Source organism: Paroedura picta, chromosome 2 (assembly GCF_049243985.1).
Source record: "Paroedura picta isolate Pp20150507F chromosome 2, Ppicta_v3.0, whole genome shotgun sequence".
In the NCBI taxonomy this organism is placed as follows: Eukaryota; Metazoa; Chordata; class Lepidosauria; order Squamata; family Gekkonidae; genus Paroedura; species Paroedura picta.
In genome coordinates, this window is record NC_135370.1 from 64,943,038 (window position 1) to 64,963,760 (window position 20,723).

General features: G+C 42.2%; 1 protein-coding gene across 7 annotated transcripts in view; it reads left to right on the forward strand.

Moving 5' to 3' along the window:
* SEMA5B (semaphorin 5B) overlaps positions 1–20,723 on the forward strand; it is a 473,766-nt gene that overhangs the window by 127,426 nt on the left and 325,617 nt on the right. For all 7 annotated transcript variants that reach the window (XM_077320463.1, XM_077320455.1, XM_077320456.1 and 4 more), the window contains one exon: positions 19,738–19,798. The gene's annotated coding sequence lies outside the window, so the exon portion shown is untranslated. The remainder of the gene's footprint in view (positions 1–19,737; positions 19,799–20,723) is intronic.

Genomic DNA, 20,723 nt, shown 5'->3' on the forward strand with positions numbered 1-20,723 from the left:
CACCGCAGGGACCTGGCAGCAGCCCGGTGTGGCCGCCGCTGTGCATAATCGGTCTAAGTGATTTTTCCTAATGATTACATTATAAGATAACATAGACTTTTCCTTGTTATATAAAGTAGCTTAGATGCATTAATTTAAAAATTAAATCTTCAATATGCACTTTTTCAGTATTGAACATAATAAGGTATACAGCTTTTCAGACCTATGAACATTTTGTAAAAAAGACCAAGAATTAGACTTTTAACTGCTCTGTATTTAGGATCTAAAAATCCAAGGGGATCCACTGACTTATGTGTAGATTTGGGTGGGCTGCCTAGCTATCTTTAAAAAAGCCTGTTCCTTATCCCAATCAATCTCCTCAGTAAGGGTAGAAGGGTAACTTAAAGTAACGTAACTTTACCAAGTTTAAAGCGTTCTTAGTATTCAGGCCAAGTACAGTTGATAATTTTACCAAAGGTAACAAAAATGACATTAAAATGTTTTTATTATTTGTGATACAATTATCCATGTTCTCCCCCTCCATAAAATCGGGATTCTCCCAAAATAATTAATGTAGTTTGATGAAGATGCAAATTAGATTACTGTGGCTAATAAATATAGTACTTTGTTATTGAAGTATTTGTTGTTTGATGCTTGGGATGAGACAATAGAAAACTAAAAAATAGTGTGGATTTAATGTAGAACAATGTTGTCGGTGTGGTGCCCTGTTATTCTTAAGATCTAGTCTAACTTCAAGCTGATCCTCAGACAGTTAGCAGGAAGTGGAATGCAATAAAGATTTCTCAGTGTTTATAGAATTTAAAAAGCTTCTCTGATAAACTGATGGTAGAAGCATAGAGTTAAAAGAACTAAGAATGTGCAATAAAAATGGGGCTGACAACTGACTCAGGAAGTTTACTTTTGTTAGCGGTATCTATTATTCATTTTATATACTGGTGAAGCAAACAAACAAACAAAAAAACCTTTGAAAGTACATTTCTACAGTTATGGTTATCTCACTTGGAAGGACAAGAAGTAGCAGTGGCCAAGACTGTCAGTTCCAGCTGAAAAAGATGCAGTGGTCTTCCTGCCTCCAGCCTGCCTGCCTGCTTGCCTATGTGGATTAGAAGTTGCAATTTTAAAATGTATTTATTATTCAGTGTATATACTGCCCTGGATTGAAACAATTCATATCTGCCATGATGGATAGATGAATAATTAAAACAAAAAGTATTGTAAAAAGTTAAAACTAACAAGCCTTCCCCTTCCCCAACCATCTTAAATCTGGCCTACAGAATTGCCTGTAAGCAAGGTAACATATACCGAGCAAGTATAGAAGGGTAGGGGGGGGGGGAGCTGAGAGGAAAGAAGGGAAGCACAAATGATACTAGGCCGCCCTGGCCTCAGCCAAAGGCCTGGCCGAATAGTGTCATCTTGACTTGAGACAAACCTTGAAGAAGACTTCAGCTAGTGAAAAATGCTGTAGAATGTCCAGTCTTGAACAATTGTACTTGCTCTTTGTACAATTCAAGGTGCTGCTTATAACCTTGAAAACGTGTAAAGAAGCTGCCTCTTTCAAATGCTCCCACACCAACTAAGATCACTACTATTTATGCACTGGGAACTTCACTGCCTCAGCTCCCATGCAGGAACACAAATCAGGGGTGGATGAGGCACACCAGGCCAAATGTTCCCCCGTGTGGGTGCAGGACGAGGTGGGGCAACTTGCCAGGACTAAAACTCCAGCCTGCAGCGTGGCATGAAACCTCCAGCGCGTAAACGGTCTATGTGAAGTTAGTATGATCTTGGGGAGAAGCAGGACCTTTATGCTAGCAATCTTAAAGTTGTGGTTGCTTAAAAGAGTTTTGCCAAATCCATTCTTTAAGAACAGAGCATAAAAAACACCTTTTAAAAAAGAGGAAAGCATTTAGTGGCTGATGGTGAAGAAAAACGTATAATGAAAAATGGTGAGGTTTTTTTGCCTTATGTGTTGCTTTATGGGCTTTATGATATTTTATTGATATAGATATAGAAAATTCACAGAGTAGTACAAGTCACCTTGAATATAGATTGCTGTTATTCATAAGTGACAGATGGGGAACTGATGGTCGAAGGCTGAAGTTTCTCCCTGAGGTGAAATTTCGTACAACTCAGGAACCAACATGAGAAGTCACAGGTTGGTCAGCACTGCAAGTCGTTGAAAATGGTTAAAAAGTATGAATTCATCACTGAGTATTTTAAAAGGTTAGGTTGTAGAAAAACATGAATTTATTGTTATATAATCTGTGGGAGCATTTGAAAGAGACTATCCCAGAAAGACGAAAACGCTGCAGGAGCTCTAAGAAGCCTATTGGGATGAACAGAGAACTTCAAGAGGAACTAAGAAAGAAAAGGGAAATGTTCAGGAAATGGAGGGAAGGACAGAGCTCTAAAGAAGAGTACCTGCAGGTTACTAGGCACTGTAGATCAATCATCAGAAAGGCCAAAGCTGAGAGTGAGCTAAGATTGGCCAGGAAAGCCCATTGTAACAAGAAAAGATTTTTCAGTTATGTGAGGAGCAAACGTAAAGTAAATGAGGCAATAGGCCCACTGTTGCCTGGGTGGCAGGTTGACATGGACCAGAGAGGTTGTCAAGAGGCATGTAGCTGCACTGGATGAGTTCAAATCCCCTGGGCCGGATGAAATGCACCCGAGAGTGCTCAAAGAACTTTCCGGAAAACTTGCAGAACCCTTGTCCATCATCTTCGGGACCTCTTTAAGGACTAGAGTTGTCCTGGAGGACTGGAAGAGAGCATACGTTATTCCAATCTTCAAAAAAGGGAGGAAGGATGACCCGGGAAACTCCAAACCAGTGTGTCTGATATCTGTTGTGGGGAAGATAATGGGAGCGATCTTATTTAATAAGATATTATTAAGATATAAGATATTAAAGGGAGCGATCTGCAAACATCTGGAGGACAATTTGGTTATCCAAGGAAGTCAGCATGGATTTGTCTCCAACAGGTCCTGTCAGACCAACCTGGTTTCCTTTTTTGACCAAGTAACAGGTTTGCTGGATCGTGGAAATTTGGTTGATGTCGTTTACTTGGATTTTAGTAAAGCTTTTGATAAGGTTCCCCATGATGTTCTGATGGATAAATTGAAGGACTGCAATCTGGATTTTCAGAAAGTTAGGTAGATAGGGAATTGGTTAGAGAACCGCACTCAAAGAGTTGTTGTCAATGGTGTTTCATCAGACTGGAGGGAGGTGAGTAGCGGGGTACCTCAGGGCTCGGTGCTTGGCCTGGTACTTTTAAATCTAGATTAATGATCTAGATGAGGGGGTGGAAGGACTACCCATCAGTTTGCAAACACCAGTTTGGAGGACTGGCAAATACTCCAGAAGATAGAGACAGAGTTCAACGAGATCTGAACACAATGGAAAAATGGGCAAATGAGAACAAGATGCAGTTCAATAAAGATAAATATAAAGTTCTGTATCTGGGTCAGAAAAATGAAAATCATGCCTACTGGATGGAGGATACGCTTCTAGGTAACACTGTGTGTGAATTTGACCTTGGGGTACTTGTGGATTGTAAACATGAGCAGGCAGTGTGATGCACTTTTCTTGGATGTTTTAGGATGCTTTGGGCTGATCCTGCGTTGAGCAGGGGGTTGGACTAGATGGCCTGTATGACCCCTTCCAACTCAATGATTCTATGATTCTATGATAATAAATATGTATTTAAGCCTCAGGTGTCTGGGTTGCAATATGATCTACATATGTGTAGTACTGGATATGAAACCGAGTTATGTGGGTAATAACTGCATTGGAAGAAAGCTCAGAGGGAAGATGATACTTATGTGTAAGATACCCCATTTGAGAAGAAGAACAGTTGTAAAAGTTCCATGTTTGTATAAGTCAGTAGGCTTAAACGTGGTCAGATTTTCTTTATTGGACCAGGTTGACTCCATACAATACCTCCTGACAGGGACTTGTATTGGTAAGAAAGTGTCTATCAATCTAGAAGATATGTTTAGTGGATGTGGAAGGGCAAATCTGCAGGCCCTATCTGACTTGAAAGCATATTACAAGTGATGAGATATTTAGAAATGATGAGTGGCAAGTACTCAAAAAGTTTCAACTGCTTGTCATCTGGAAAGAGATTAGCCTTTCAAAGATGCTTATACTCTAAAGAAAGGTCATGGATATCCTCTAAAGCTGTGACTATGGATCTGAAATCCAGATGTAGAGATGTCAATAAGAGAAGGAGAAAGAAGGCTTTGACCTGAAAGAAACATGAAAGAGTCATTCTCACTTTGAGTTCCATTGGTGTCAAACAAAAGTAAGTCTGACTTCCTAATATTTACTCCAGGGAGCAGAATCCTCATCCTATACTTCTAAATGGTTCCAGCAGCTGTTTGGAAATTGTTTTCCGTTCTAGCTGTCATTCATTCCTGTACGTTCCATCCAGGCACCTGAGAATACTGTATAATCTTACTGCAGATACTTAGACAAAACAATGTGCATTGGTAGACTGATAGGCGTATGGGCATCTTGTAAAAAATAGAGCAATTTCTTTTCCTTTTTGCACCTCAGCTAGACTCCAGCTAAAGAGCCATAATGCAGGGATTTTCAGACTATTACTAAGTGAAAGACCCCTTTGGGGTATCTGTACAGTATGTTCATCTCCCAGGGCACATCCACACTCTCATTAGCATTAAAAATGTTAGTTTTCCATGTGCCAAAAGGAAAATGCCTTTCAGCCATAGAAAACGCACTTTGTTCCACAATGGAGTTCTCTGTATGCTTCAGGCTGTTTTACAAAAGAGTGGAATTCCAAATAACTGAGCTCAAGGGAAGTGAAATTTGCTGGGATAAAGGCAGCTATTTGTGGATTGTTTAGCTCATGTTTACAGAAGTCCCTCTCATAGTAACTGACCCACTGCCGCTATTTTCTTGCAACAGTAGAGGAACCTCAGGTGCTCCCACTGGCTGATAATCTTCCTTGAACAAAGAGGCTGCTCTCGTTTCTATCCTCTTGGAACCAGCAGTTATGATGTGGAACTTTGGCACGGCAGGGTTTCTTGTCCTTGCTGCACTTGCTCATAGTGTTCATTTTCCCTTGTCACTCTTATTGGCCAAAAATTCCACATTTTGCAAAAGTCCTAGTATTACAAACCCAGTATAAAAGTAAATTGCTGTTAATTACAGGCACAAAACAAACTCTATGGTATCAGTTTAATAAATGTTGGGTTTGCCTGCCTTTCTTAACTGTTCTCAAATCTAATGGAGTCATCTTTATTTGGTAACACGGAACAGCTTGGGTCATTTTAGGGAAGGAAATGAAGATCTTTGGGTTCCAGGGGCTTTTGAAACTCTTGATTTAATGCAGCAGGACACGGTGGCTCTATTACAAATTAATCTAGTTTGAATAATCCAAAACCATGCAGTTATCCCTGTAGAATTCTGGCTTGGAGCCCATAAAAGATAAATTTATTAAAAGCACAAAGTGTGGGCCCAGTGATGTCAACCCTTTGTCTTGTGCAAATAGCCCCACTGATGTTGTCAAAGACTTCCCAGCCCTTTGAATGGGTCTTCATTTTTATTCTCCCTGTGGTTTGATCAGTGGATAACCCATCTTTTTCTGTTTCTCTTGTAATAATATAATTTTGATGTGATTTGCATAAAGCAAGGGGCTGCTTTTTTGTGGGAGATTTTCTTCTGTTAGATCTAGTCTTTTGATTTTTCAAAAGTTTGATATATGACAGTGTTACACTAGGGTTGCCAGCTCTGAATTGGGAGAAACCTGGAGACTGGGGGTGGAATTTGCAAAGGGCTGGGTTTGGGGAGGGCAGGAATTTCAGTGTGGTATAATGCCATACAGTGTACCATCTGAGCAGCCATTTTTTCCAGGGGAACTGATCTCTGTTGCTTGGACATGAGGTGTAATTCTGGGGGATCCCCAGGTCCCACCTGGAGATTGGCATCCCTAGGTCAAACTGGTGTCTATGTACAGTATCTATCTCATGTCCAATGTTACGTTAGTGGAGGGGGACACAGTGCCTCTTCTGTGGCTTCTTAGAGTATATGAATTTTGCCTCTGTAGGTCTAACCAGACTTTACTAGATGCATGAGTTTGCCATGGGAACTTTACTGTAAATGCTTGTTCCTGGTAGCAACTTGCAGTAGGGATCAAGACCACTTCATGGGAGAAGAGGATTGTTGTTTTGGTGGCTGAGAGAACATGGGATTCCCCAAGGGAGGGCATTTGCTCTGTAAAGGAACTTAGCATGTACAAGCATCCAGTGCATTTACTGTCTCCCAATGGAGCAAATAATGCTCCCCCCTGTAGCCGCTAGCCTGTTTGAACTGCCCAAAACAGCACAGAGGAGAAGGCAGAATTGTTTCTTGTTCTGCATAGTGGGTCTCATCCAGATTAGTGGCGGGATATAAATCCAATTAATAATAATAATAATAATAATAATAATAATAATAATGCCTGCAACAACAATATAGCTGCAAATCTGTGGGGCAAACTCATGCACTTTTTAACATCTAGTTGGGCTCTGTGTTGCTCACAAAGTTGTGAGTGCAAATAAAATAAAGGCTGTAAAATAATTTACTTATTGAAAATGCTCTATACATTCTGATGAGCGTTAACAAACGTTTCTCAATGGCTATAGATCTCTAAAAGCAGGCAGTGAATGAATGGGGAAAGGTTGTTCCTCAGTTTGTCCCTCCAGGATATCCAGAACTGATTACTACCCAGTATTAGATAGTATTGATCCCAGGTCTGATAGTATCTGGCATTTCTAATGGCTGTTTTAAACTTTAATTAGCAGCAAATTTGTGTTTGCCACCAAATTTATACTCGGAGACTTTTAGGCAGCCTGAATTTTTGGTCAGTGTGCATGCCACAAATATTTGCAAGTCTTTTTTTTCTTTGCGTCTACAGTGTATATCATTAGAAGTACACCTAATGTGTGAAGTGATCTTTTGGATCTTAAAGTAAACTATGGGGAAAATAATTTCCTCCTTCAGTTATTCTTTTCTATTGACCCCTATCCTCACTTGCAGAACTACTTTGGACGTATTAGGAAAACAGAGACAGTCCCCCAATAATGAATTTCCTTATGGATTCACCTTGTAAAGTGATTATCTCCATCCTTTTTATAAAGTTCTCAGAAGGGAAAGCAGTGTCCCAAAGCACAGAAGTAATTTTTCTTTTCACTGAGTTCTGTGACTCAAATCTTAAAACTTTTGCTCTCCAAGGAAGTCTATAAATGTTTACTTACTGTTTGATAGACAGCTTGTTTTTTAAAAAAAATCATTTGAACTGCTGCTTTTGAATGTTGTGCTGCATTATATATGAAGAAGGTTAGGCAGCACTAATTAATGTAGAGCCCAGCTACATTGTAACCGAGTGAATTTTTTGTTTGGGCTTTTCGATTCTTCTTTGCGGTCTCTGCAGCCCTCACATGGGTTCAGTACAGGCTACTTGACTTTCTATACTATGTCCTTTCTAAGCAGGGACAAGTGTTTGGAAGCTTTTGGTTTAGTGGTTCAGTTTGGGAAGACAGTCTGACCAAATTAGTGAACAGCGAGACTGTGACATCTTGCAGTTTGGATGTTATGCCTCGTTTGCAGCCTTTTCCAACCTTTTGACTCTGGAGGATCCCCTGAAATAATTTTTCAGATTTTGATGAACCCTGGAAGTGATGTCAGCTGGCCAACTCTCCTGCTATGCCCCCAGAAGTGACATCACTACCCTCATCCTTAACCCTCCTTTTGCTCCCTCCCCTCCCTTTACTACTACTATGGCGACTCTGCTTCTTGTAGAACGGAAAGTAGAGTAGGAGCCAAGAAGACAGCCTAGATTTCCCCATACCATGCCACTTTAAAATTCCTGCAGAGACCCCCTTCACAACTCCTGTGGACCCCAAAGGGTCCATAGGCCCCTGCTTTGGAATAACTACTCTGTTGTTAAGTGAAGAGAAAATTAGCCTTTTTTGCCATTGCATCACTCCAGTCTTGTTCCAGCTACACTGGCTTCTAGTTTTTTCCAGGCTCAATTCAAGATTCCGGGATGGACATTTGTAGCTCCTTATGGCCTAGGACAAACATACCCTAAGGACCACCTTCTCCCCTATTAACTTCCCCATAAACCTGGTCATGTTTGGAGGTCTGGCTTCAGTTGCCCTTGCCACGTGAAGCTTGATTCTTAGGCTGACAACCTGAGAATGGGCCTTCTCTGTTGTGGCACTAAAGCCTTGGTACTCCCCCCTCCAGGGACCATCATCAATTGTCTCCCTCTATTACTTACTTTTGTCTACAGGCAAAGACTTTTTTGCTTCATCTAGCATATCCCCAATAAGGGTTACTCCATCTGTTGCTGTTTGCTTATGTGTTTAAATTGAATCATTTAAAATGTATGTTTAATTGCTCAAACGTTTTAATGTTTTTTATGCCCTCTGCTTTCTGGACCCCAGTTGGGTGGAAAGGCAGCATAAAAAGGTTAAAATAAATAAACTCTTTGTTCTATCTAAAACTATAGGCAAATTGTTTGAATTGCTAGACCTTAAATGTACAGTCTTGGTGTATATGTCTTTCTGTGTATGACATCTACCAGGAGTGCAAGCAAACTGCTCTCACTCTAAGATTACACAGCCAATGTTTTGTTTTTTACAAGTATAAGTATGATGATAAATAAATAAGTATATAAGTATGATGATAAATAAATAGTGAGCTTATACTTTGCCTGTCATCCTGCAGTGTTGACCTATTGCAGGATGTCATCATCTGTTTCTTCATGGGTTGCATTTACTCTCTCTTTGTGGCACCAATTTATGCCATGAACACCAAAAGCACAGTCAGTGAGAGCTGTTGTTCCTTCCTTCACATTAATTATTCTGCTTCAACAAAATTGGGCTTTTGATTAATAATCTCCACAAAGAGGAACAAGACAGCAAAGTTATCAGAATTATGTAAACTTTTCCTACAAGATTATGATAGTTAGGATTATTAAGATTATACATTTAGTGCTTGTGGTGATATTTTTCTAAGTTTGTGAGGTATGGTACAGTGAACTTTTGTGCAGCAATCCCTGCCACCATTTTGGCTCAGCTCTACCTTCACTGTCATAAACAGATAAGCTGTTTGCTTGCTGAGGTAAAATAGTCATAAAGAACATCCACTAGCAAACGCTACAAGTTTTCTAATCATTTTGGACATTTATTGTCTTTACTATGCCTGTTTTCTTTTTAAATTGTGCCCAATTCTTGTTTGGTTTTTGCCTATAAATTTGATGAGGAAGGACTGGAGTTTCATTGTGCACCACATGCCCCCCATTTTCCTGCGTGAAATCTAATTTCTTGAAATCAAGATGACCAACAAAAAAAGGATCCTTAGTGATGTTTCTGATAAATAGAAAAAAATGGTTTGGGGGTTGTGCGATTTTTCTTCTCCTTGTTCATAATAAGCAGATTAGCTGTGTTTAACAGCATGAAATTGTCACTTATCAGTTTGTCAGGGAATTCTCTCCTTCAAAATGAAATACTCCAAGCAGAATTGTTTGACAGGGGGCAGGTTCCTAACAAGAGAAGAAGTTGGGGTAAGGGAATTATTTGACACTTAAATTTTGAAATATAACGAAGTGTGATTTATCTTCCTTTGCCAATGTCTGCTACCAATTTTCAATTTATATTAATAGCTGTGGAAATGACAGCTTTTACTGTCATATACATTGGCTCATTATTAACACTATGTCTCACTTGACAGGACAATTTTTCTATTGTTATTATTATTACTCGCAACACACACATTTATATTAAACATATGTCAACCATCTTGTCTGACCACCTTTGGTGTGTCCAACTAGTTAATTTGCACATAATAATTGTTGGAGGTTCAGTTCTTTCAACATCAAAGCCCCACAAGGAGAAACAAATTAACGCTCCACCAAGGAGTCTTTTAGAACAAGAAAAATAAGAGTTCAGCTTGTATAAGTGGAAGTGTGTTTGTATTCCTGGTTTTGTGAAACATATGTATCTGGGGGATCCTTGGTGTTTCCCCCCCTCCAAAAACATTTGTCTCAATGGTATTTTAAATGTTCCAGTAACCAAGTTTGCTGAGGAAAAGGGTCCTCCTCAAATTTACCATATCCATTCTAGGCAAATTTAACATGAGTGTGATTTATGTGAAGAAAATAACCTTGGATCTTATTCAATCACATCATCAGTTTTAATCTGGCTGCCTAATCAGTAGTAAGCAAGAGGGTTCCTTCAGGTTCCTCCCCCCTTAAATGACTTTGTTTCCAGATGGTTTGGCATGCTCCCCAGCATGACGACAATATCTTTGCATTTCTCATCACTGTTGTAGCAAAAGCATCTTTCTTACTTTTGTAGAAAAGTGTTACAAAGAAAGGGGTTTGGAAAGCCAAGACCTGTCTCCAGGCTTTCATCGGTATCTAAGGAACAGTCTCAGATATGCAGGCTAAAAAGCAAGGCCTTGTGTCAACTTATGTTTTATGCAAAACTGCCTACCCAATTCATGAAAAGTTCTGCAGAGTTCATAAGAATGGTGACATGGCTTCCTGTGTACAATGGTATATTAATGCTTTTTTTCTTGTGTGTGTGTGTGAATCAAGATGGTTTAAATTATGCTATATGGCTCATTTGCATATTTAATTATTTTTTTTGAAAATTGAGCTTACCATATGGCTTCAAAAATGCCAGAAAAGGCTAGTACATTAATACAGCTTGTCAGAAATACCACACAATAACAATAAGCACCATTAATACTAATAAGTAATGAACACATGAAACTGCCTTATACTGAATTGTTCCATCAATCATCTACTTACTCAGACTAGCAGGGGCTTTCCAGGGTATCACAATGAATTCCTGCACATTACATACTGCCTGATTACTGTAACTGGAGATGCTGGAGTTGGTCTGCCTGTGACCTACAGCTCCTCTCCTATTGTTAGTCTCTCCCCATCCCCCAGTCAATACGGTATGGAGCTGTCGTCGTCAGAGGGCAGGAGGCAGGCAGCGGGCTCGGTGCAGGTCCTCCGGGGCAGCCGGGCGAGGTTCGGGCAGTGTGTGGGCGGGTTGGGCCTCGCAGGCGTTGGAGGACGGGTCGGCAGTGGCATTCTTATCGCGGCGTGGCATGCAGGAGTGCGGAGGCGGGCGCATGTAGCTGTGGCGGCAGCGGGCGCTCCTGGGTGCGGCCGGGCTCTTGGAGGCGTCGGGAAGTGTGGGGCGGCGGCAGGCGGCTGCAGGGTGATGGGTGCGGGCACTGGGTAGGTGGCATGCGGAGGGTGGCGAGGAGCTGGCTGTTGGGCAGCGGGCAAAGGAATGGCGGTGGCGAGGCTGCCGCGAGTGCAACCGAGGGGGGGAGGATCGGGAGGTGCAAAGCGCCTCCCGATTCGTCAGTCCGGTTGCAAGGGACCGTGCGGCTCGCGATTGGTCCCTTGCCACCGGACTGACAATCGGAGGGCCCAATCAGCAGGCACTTTGCGCCTGCCGATTGGGCCCTCCGATTGTCAGTCATGAGGAAGGGGCCTATCGGCACCCTTCCTCATCACGGACAGGGCCCTCCTTAGGTGCCCTTAACCGATTATTTAATCCACTCCGCAGGAGCGGTTAAAGATAGCTGCATAGAAGAGAGCATTTCTGCTCATTCAACATTCAACCTGCATGATAAACTGTCCACAAAAATCCCCTCTTCTGTGCAGTTTTTTAAAATACAGGACTTCTGTCCCTGCAGAGCGTAAGCAGAATTGTTAAAGCTACATTGGCAACTGAGACCCTTTTCAAGAAGTGTTCCCAATATAGAGTGAAGATGACCTACATTGATAAACGTAACCTAAGTCTGTTCTATTTGTGTGAAGTAAGGCCTGCCACTTGGAAGGCCTGCCAATTTTTCACCCCTAAAGCTTAGGGTGTCAAAACCTAAGGCAGCGTTGTGAGAAAAGGTCTTAAAGCCTTGGAGTCCTCTGCAAAGAGCTCCCAATTCCACGGCTTCGGGATCGATGCATTCAGCTCTGTCTCCCAGTAACTCAGCAGATCTAATCTCAAACGCACTCCCTTCAGGCTCATTGTGTCACTTCTTAGCTAAAGACAAGACAACTTGGCTCCCCAGTAGAATGCTCCCATCTGGACTTCTTAGCCAATGCCATCCTTGCAGCAGGAGCCCAGAACCCCATCTCTGAGTCCAATATCTCCACCTGTTTTTATCTCTGATGGGGATACTGGTTTTCCACATGGCTGGGATCTGCATGACTCCAAACTGGAATAAATGGCCTTGGCCCCAGCTGCCTATTTGGCAGAGGTTCCCAACCAGAATTTTGGGGAACCCTGGGGTTATGAAAGAGCTCCCCAGAGGTTTTGCAACATTTTCCAGAAATTTGGGTGGCCACTGATATCACTGCAGCCTACTTCCTCTGTTGCTCTACACGTCTAATCTCTTTCTCCACAATTCAAATGGTAAATGGTTGATAGATTGATTGGCTGGATCCTGCATCTGTGCCCACTTCTCCAAAGGGGCATGTCATCATTTTCAGGGTTCCTCGCCTGAAAAATATTTCAGAAGTTCCTTCACAGTCAAAACGTTGAAAAGGGCTGCTATACAGTGACTCCCACATTCCTATGTGATATCTCTGGGTATTTGGAGGAATGGGGTGACAATTTTGCAAGCTCCAGGGATGTGAGTCTGCATCATTACTCTCATTGGGTGTTGTCCTATTTGCCTTCAGCGACTCTCTTGCACAGGCCGTTTCCTCCTATTACTGCTTTGAACAGAGAAAAAATGATTGAATCCGATGAATCCAACAACTTCGGATTCAAGCCCAGATGAAAGGGTAGGTGAGCTGTCTCTGGTGTCTCCCATGGAGAATCTCCAAATATTTGGAGAATAGATTATTCTTATGGCCTAGTCTCTTGAGATAGAGGTCATTACCTCACACACAAACTCAAAGATAAGATTCTGAGTTGCCTCTATTCAGAGTCTCCCAGGATTATTGCTTTCCTAGTGTTGGGTCTTGAGAACTTCATTCAGGTACTGTAGCAAAAACCTGCATCTTTCCAGCCTACCTCAAGAACGATAGAACATTTGTATAAGTTCAAGAAGGACCCATTTAACTATTTGACAACTTATCTTCCGCCGTCCTCTTCAGTTGTGGAGGAGATGCAGCCAAAGGGCTGTCAGCCTTATCACTCCACTCCCACAGAGGGAAGGGAGGCTAACTATGAAACCAATATGGATGTTTATCAGCTCTGCTTATGGGAGAGGATCCTTCTGTTCCTGGAACTCCTGCCAGAAGATAAGCATCCCCTCATATATGCCAAAAGGGGCAAAATTTTCCAAACTGATTGGAACCGGTGAGATCTGCTTACTAAGGCAAATATAGCCTGTACCCTTTCACAAGGTAGAAAACCATTCCCCACTTGGGAATCTAGCATAGCTTCAATAAATTGCACCCTTTGAGATGGAACTAATTGTGATTTATCTCAATTTACCAGGAAGAAGAAGACTTGGTTTTTATAGCCTGCTTTTCACTACCCGAAGGAGTCTCAAAATGGTTTCAATCACCTTCCCTTCCTCTCCCCACAACAGATACCCTGGGAGGTAGGTGGGGCTAGCTCTGACAACTGCTCTGCAAGAACAGTTGTAACAGAACTGTGACTAGCCCAAGGTCACCCAGCTGGCAGCTTGTGTAAGAATAGGATATCAAATCCAGTTCTTCAGATTACCATTCTTAGCCACAACACCATGCTAATTCTCCTAGTCTTTGACACGTCTCCTGTGTGCAATGACTCTTTGTTCCTTGGAGTCTGCCCATACCATTGAATGTTCATGTTCATTCCGCTTGGGCAATGGCTTCTTCTGAAGCTTTCCTGGAGTGCCTTTGACAGAGATCTGAAGAGCTTCCATCTGGACATTGGCACACATTTTTGTATGTCACTATGCTTTGGATCTGCAGGGAAGATGTGGAGTTCCAGTGGACCAGTTCTTAACTCGCTGTTCAAGTGGGAAGAGTATACTGCCTAGTAAGTAGGTTGCTAGAAACCCCACGTGGAAATGCATGGAATATTGATAATGAAAACAAAGTTGCACTTAACTATTGTTCATCGACTATCTTCTGTGCAGGCACACATACCCTTCCTTTTGTCCTGCTGCATGCTCTGGCTTTGGCAGTACTGTTAGTGCTGGTGGGTGAGAAGGTGCTAGTGGGCTGGAGCACATGGTCTCTGGGTGGGAAAAAATTTCTGACTCCCACATGCAGCCTCCTCTGGAGGCTTTTAGCTAGCAGTAAAGATCTATTCAATGCTCCTGAACAGTCCCCAAGTGTGCCTGCACAGAATAGACTTGCTGAACAATAGTTACAGGTAAGTGCAATTTTGTTTTAGGGATAAACATATATGTTTACTGATTTGTAGGGAGGGAAGATGTTACACCAAGAACCACCACAGCCTGTAGTTGTAGTTCAGTTTCAGTCAGAAGCTTTTCAACTAATATTGGCTGAAAACGCTGCAATTTTCCAGATGGATGGGGCATATTTCTTAGGGCTTGTTCTGCACAGTATCCTGTCCTAAATAACTTCTTGAACTCATTTCAGTGGTTTACATATTCAAACAGTAAATCAGGAGCTGATAGTGAGCAATAATCAGTGTCTAGTAAGGTCTCTTCCACTTTAAGATGAATGGTTAAAGATAATACTAAACTTGTATCAGATCTGCTGCATATATGTGCATTGCACAATGGATCCTCAATGGCATAATCATAAACGTTCTAAATTCACTTTCTTGTACAGAGTGGTGATTTCTACCCTTTGTTTGAACAGCCATTTATGATATTCCTGTTCATGTGTTGTTCTTAATGTTTTCTGAGAAAATGATCTGGACTGTGATTGTCATGGCAAACACTTTCAGAGCCATGTTGTTTTTTACATGTGGTTACCTCTTTCTTTGTATGGGGAAGATCACCAGAAAGAAACAAGTTGTAAAGCCAGATGATACTACTTACACTGAGTAGCTCTTTATGAATATTCAAATAGGTAGTAAATATAATGCATCTTAATGAATTATATTTACTAGTTAATGCATCTTCCTTTCCCATCCTCGATTTGCTTTTTACACCAGATGTGGGCTTGTGTAGTTTTAAGACAGGGATATATAATTTTCTTTTTTGCTCTTATATTAGCAGTGGTAGAACACATGATGAGTGAGGGGAGCCACTTGGTTTGGAATCTACCCTATAGTGCTGACAACTGAATCCCATTGGCTTAGATTTAATTGTGTGCAAGTGGAAACATCAATGGAATTCACAAAGTTCTGTTTGTGCAAGATTTATTTATTCACTTTTCAACTTCTAGGCTACCCCTCTCCAAAGTGGTTGGGGGGAGGGGCTTACGACAATTCGATAAATAAATCCCCAAACACAAAAAAATATACAGGACCTTTAAAAATTTACCTTTTAAAAAATTTGTTGACTAAGTATTTGCTCCGACTGTTAATAATAAGATCTTGTGCAACACCTGGGCTTTCTTAAACCACATATTAGAGTGACCAGAAGTTGGTTGGATTATATATTGTGTAAGCAAAAATGGAAGTGGGGAGACACTAAGTTTATGTTCGTGGAAGCAGCTACGGCAGCCTATTCATTGCTTGGAAGCAGTGTCTGGATGGCTCAGGAAGAGTTGCCTGAAACTCAGCCCCTCGAAGATGAAGGTCCTTTGGCTGGGGAGGGGACAGGACCAGGAAGCGCGTCTCCCCTGCCTGGATGGGGTGCAGCTTGTGGCTGTGCCTACAGCCAGGAATTCGGGGGTGATCTTTGATGTCTCCCTATCTATGGAGGCTCAGATCACAAAAGTATCCCAAGTGGTGTTTTGACATCTACGTCAGGCTCGGCTACTAGCGTCCTACCTGTCCATAGTGATCCATCCAACGGTCACTTTCAAATTATTTATTTAATTTTATTAGATTTTTATACTGCCTTCCATAACTTGCTCTACACTGGCCTTCCCTTGTCTCTGACCCAGAAATTACAGTTGGCGCAAAATGCATCTCCTAGGGTCCTCTTGGAAGGCCCGTGTCCAGCCTTTGCTGAGGCAGCTGCATTGGTTGCCGATCAGCTTCCGGATCAGTTTCAGGGCTTTGGTACTTAATTTTAAGGCTATCTGTGGCCTGCGCCCGGCTTATCTGTGGTACTGCTTGTCTCCTGATACCCCCCGCAGGGCTCTTCGCTCTGCGGGTAGGAATTTGCTGGCTGTCCCAGGCCCCCAGGAGGTGCACCTGGCCTCGAACATGGCCAGGACCTTTTCAGTCATGGCCGCAACCTGGTGGCCTTAGCTCCCGGAAGAGCTAAGGAGTTTGCTCCTTGTCAGAGCTTTCCAACGTTCTACAGGGTCTACAAGATGGAGTTCTTCCACCGGGCGTTTGGTTGAGGCTGGGCTAGGAAGAACTGCTCCTTCCCTGTGCATGTCTCATATGTCCCCAGGACATATCTGTAGCTGCATTCATGGGAAGTATATGACTGTTAATTGTGGTGGTTGGGGATTGGTACGGTCTAGTGGTTTCATCCTGCTATTGTTTTTACCGCCACCTTGGGAGTTTTTTATTGGGTTTTTATTGATGGATGTTTAGAAGATTTCTGTAAACCACCACGAGCAGCATTCCCAGGAGTGGCGGTATAAAAATTTTTAAATAAATAAATTTCTGCTTGATTTGGATCCCTCGTGCAAGTAAAAATTTTCTTCTAATCCAAACACATTGTCTTTGCCCCAGTCTCAGAGCAGAGACCTGATTAGCAATGATAAGGACAACTATATTAATGACAAACTCTGTTAATGAGAATTGTTGTCTTCTCCTTTGCTGCCACTAGATGGGTCTTGTTGTGCCAGGGAAGAAGGGATGCCTGAAATAACACAAAGCCTGTTTACAGAGGAACCACTGGAATCACAGTCAGGAAAAGGCAATAAGTTGACCCTGAGCCTGATAACCCATTGTAAGGCGTGGTCTGATTAGTTACAGGCTTCTGTGGCAGGAAGGAGGCATCTCACTCCCCCACCCCCCATGCTGGATTGATAACACAGAACCCCTTCCTCTGGGGAGGAAAGAGTTAAGTATTTAGCTCACTATTTCTCCCCAGTTGCTTAGAGAGAAATAGTGAAAAGTGTGCCAAAATGTCAAGATCATCCTTTTGTTTATTGTTCTTGCAGACTTGTGTCAGTTTCTCTGAGGGGAATGACAAGGTAACTTAGTAAGTCAGTGAAAGGCAGGATGCTTTTTAATCTTTTGTTTTCCTAGTTCTTTGTATTACCTGTACTCCATTCTACTGTATGTATGCAGATATCCCAGCCTTTATGTCATTATTTATTTCTCTAAAACATTTAAATGCTGAATTTTCATCCAATCAGGGTCCACACGGCAGTGAATATATATACAAAATTAAATGCAGTTAAAATTATAAAATTCAGTTAAAAACCCAAAAACAAATAACATTCGAAGGATGGCCAAATCCATCATTGGGGCTATGTCAGACAATATAAAAAGGTTTTCAGCTGCTGGCAGAAGACACTGACATAGGGAGACTAGTGACTCTCCCTGTTTCATGCTACAACCCTTTCTTGGGTTGCCACCCATCTATTTATTTATTTACTAGCTTCAAAGCCCGTTCCTAAGAATGGGCCTTGAAAGGGTCCCCTCACGCCAGGCAGCTTAAGGTGGCTTGCAGCCGGATCACGTGGGGGTGGACGGGGGCTGTCCAGCTCGTTAGCAGGCCTGGGACAGAGCTCCTTAGCAGGCCCTGACTAGCAGGCCAGGAGGCCCTCCTTAGCAGGCCCTCCACCACAACTCTTTCCCCAGGGCCCTCTCCTCTTACCTGCTGCTGGCTCCAGGCACTGAGGCGCATCTGAGAGCAAAGAGGCTAGAGTCCAGGGATGGAGGACGGGAGCTGCAGGGGCAGGGCCAATCAGGGTGCAGCCAGGAACCATGGATAAGGATTTATTATATATCTAGCCTCAAATGGGGGGGGGGCAATCAAAGCAGGGCCTTCAAATATATCAGGAATGGGCAGGTTCGTATGGGAAGAAGTGGTCTTTATGATATATTGGTCCCAGGCCACACAGGTCTTTAAAGATCTATACCAGCACCTTGAATTGAGTCCAGAAGTGAACTAGAAGCCAGTTTATGTGGGGAAAAAACTGGAGTGATAGGGTCCTTGAGATCCATTGCAGTGATCACTCTGGCTGCATCAGTCTACACCATCTGTATTAGACTATAGAGTAATAAAGTTGTTTTTTGTGATAAAGATGTCATTCAAGATCAGTGTTGCCCAATCACACAGAAATACCAAGCACCTAGCTGGGCTGGAGGGATTAGCTGCGACAGGGAGGAGTGATATGAGTTGATCCATGCATGCGCACCCCCCTTTCAGTGTCCTAGGGATCTCCATTAGTGGGTTCAAGCCTCCTCATTGATTCTCCAACCTCTTGCTCACTCATAGCCTAGAACCTGGGGAGGGCTTAGGAGTTGCAGGATCAGAACAGGTCTTAGCGGGTCTTGTATCTGGGTCTCAGCTGGTGATGGCTGTGGACATTGACTGCCTAGTTTCTCCTTCCGTACCATATGTGTCCAGGAGTAGAGGCCATGTCTTTTGGACCTTGGGTTTCCGAGAGCAATCAGTTGTGTAGTCTTGTACCTAAATTGTATGACAGCTTGCTGAGCAAAATCTAACTTGGAAAAACTGGAGGTGGGGGGAGAGGTTGGTTCTGGTGACATTGGATTGGATGCATTGGTTCTGGACTGCTCATTGGACTGTTTTCCTCATGAACGATCATCAGGGAGTTTGCTTTGATTGACCATTAAGAATGTTTGCAAACTGCTTTGACTCATCATTGATAATGCAATGAAATTGTAAATGAGCTGTGTTTTGCTTAAGTTGAATCAAATAAAAAGGTCATATATGTTTCCGTTTCCTTAGTGGAGGAAGATAACTCTCTAAGAATTGTATGTTAAGAATAAATGTGCATGTTAGCTAATTTGTAAATGTTTTTTTTTAAACACAGCAACCACCACAGCATGTAATTGTGGTTCAGCTGGAAATTATACAACTAATAACAGTGCCTGAAAGCTTAATGGCTCTCCCAGTAGGTGGAGCTTGTTTCTTAGGGCTCGTTCTGCACAATATCCCCTACCCTAGGTAGCATCCTGAACTCCCTTCAGATGTTTATATGTTCATACAGTAAATCAGGAGCTGACAGTGAACAAGGTGAGAAGCTCCAACTCCTGCTAAGGCCTTTTCCACCTCAGGGTGAATGATTAATGATGTTAATAACTTTTTATGGGTTGCCTCCACAATTCAGTGGAGAAATGCAGTAGCCAACTGTGGGCCCAAGGTGATCAGCAAGAGTCGCATAGATGACTTTTTGTTCAAAATAAAATAAGCCATTAGAGTAGAGGGCAATGATGGAGGAAATGTTGTAGAGATTGTCTTAGTCTGAGGAAATTTCACATATGGAGTTATTTCTGGGCTTGGGTAAAGATGAAATCAAAGCAAATTTTAATGCAGGTTTGAAAATTAATGTTTTTCAGAGCATTTTACTGGGAGGAGAAGAGTAGTTTTCTAGCAACAGTTTTCTGTAAATGTCTGCCACAAGAGAGACTGAGGCTGGGTTTAAATACCTGTTAAATTATCTTCCCTGTATTGCTTTTATTTGGGTAGGTTGATCATTATTTTCCACATACTCTTCATGAGACTTTGCTTTCTTATAGATTGCGACAGGATTACGACACAGTATGGATCTCAAAATGATACACCAGTGATGCAAAGAGAGTGAGTATTTTATTTTAAAAGCTGCAATAACACTCTTTCTAGATCTTGTCTTGTTTCTGAATTCTTCTGCTCTGATGGCTTCTTGTATACGTGATTTACGCAGCAGTCATTTGTTAGTGCAGTCTCAGCCCTTAGAAACCAATAGACTTATCCTGGAGTACCTGTACACATGATTGCACTTATTAGTGCTACAACAAAAACTGGAAACTGGGGGTAAAGCTGCACAGAGCTTTTGAGCTTGAGTTGGTGGTTTGAACATTTGTCATACACTCCTAAAGTCCAGTCCTTAGCATCTCCAGGCAAAAGGATCAGGTAATAGATGATGTGAAAGACTTTTCTCTAGATCAAGCTTTCTCAACCAGGGTTTTGTGAAATCCTGGGGTTTCTTGATGGCCCTGGAAGGGTTTCCTGAGTGGATAGAAGTTAATTAATTTATTATATATTTTTAAAATTTGTTCAACATTTTTATCAGATGATATGACCATATATCAGATGATATGAAAACGCTAGAGGGCGTCACCCCAAGGGTTAGACATGACCCAGTGCTTACACAGGGGATACCTTTACCTTTACGACCATATATGGTCATGTTGGCCTTTCCCCTCCTCAAAAAACGGCCATTGATGAGTTTGGAGGGGGTTTGAAGGGGAGGAGCCCAGGGTGGGCATGTACACAGGAATGCTTTGCAGTCGTATTCTGCATGATTGCATCATTTCTGGGGTTTCTTGAAACCTGAAGACTGTTTCAGGGGGTTCTCAATGGTAAAAAAGTTGAGAAAGGCTGCTCTAGATGGCTACTGCCAGAGTAGAGAATACTGGTTTTGATAGACCAAAGGTTTGATTCAGTGTAAGATAGCTTCATGTGTTCAGCTAATCAGAGTATACAAGAATACATATTCCCTGTGTAACTTGCGGATGCAATTTGT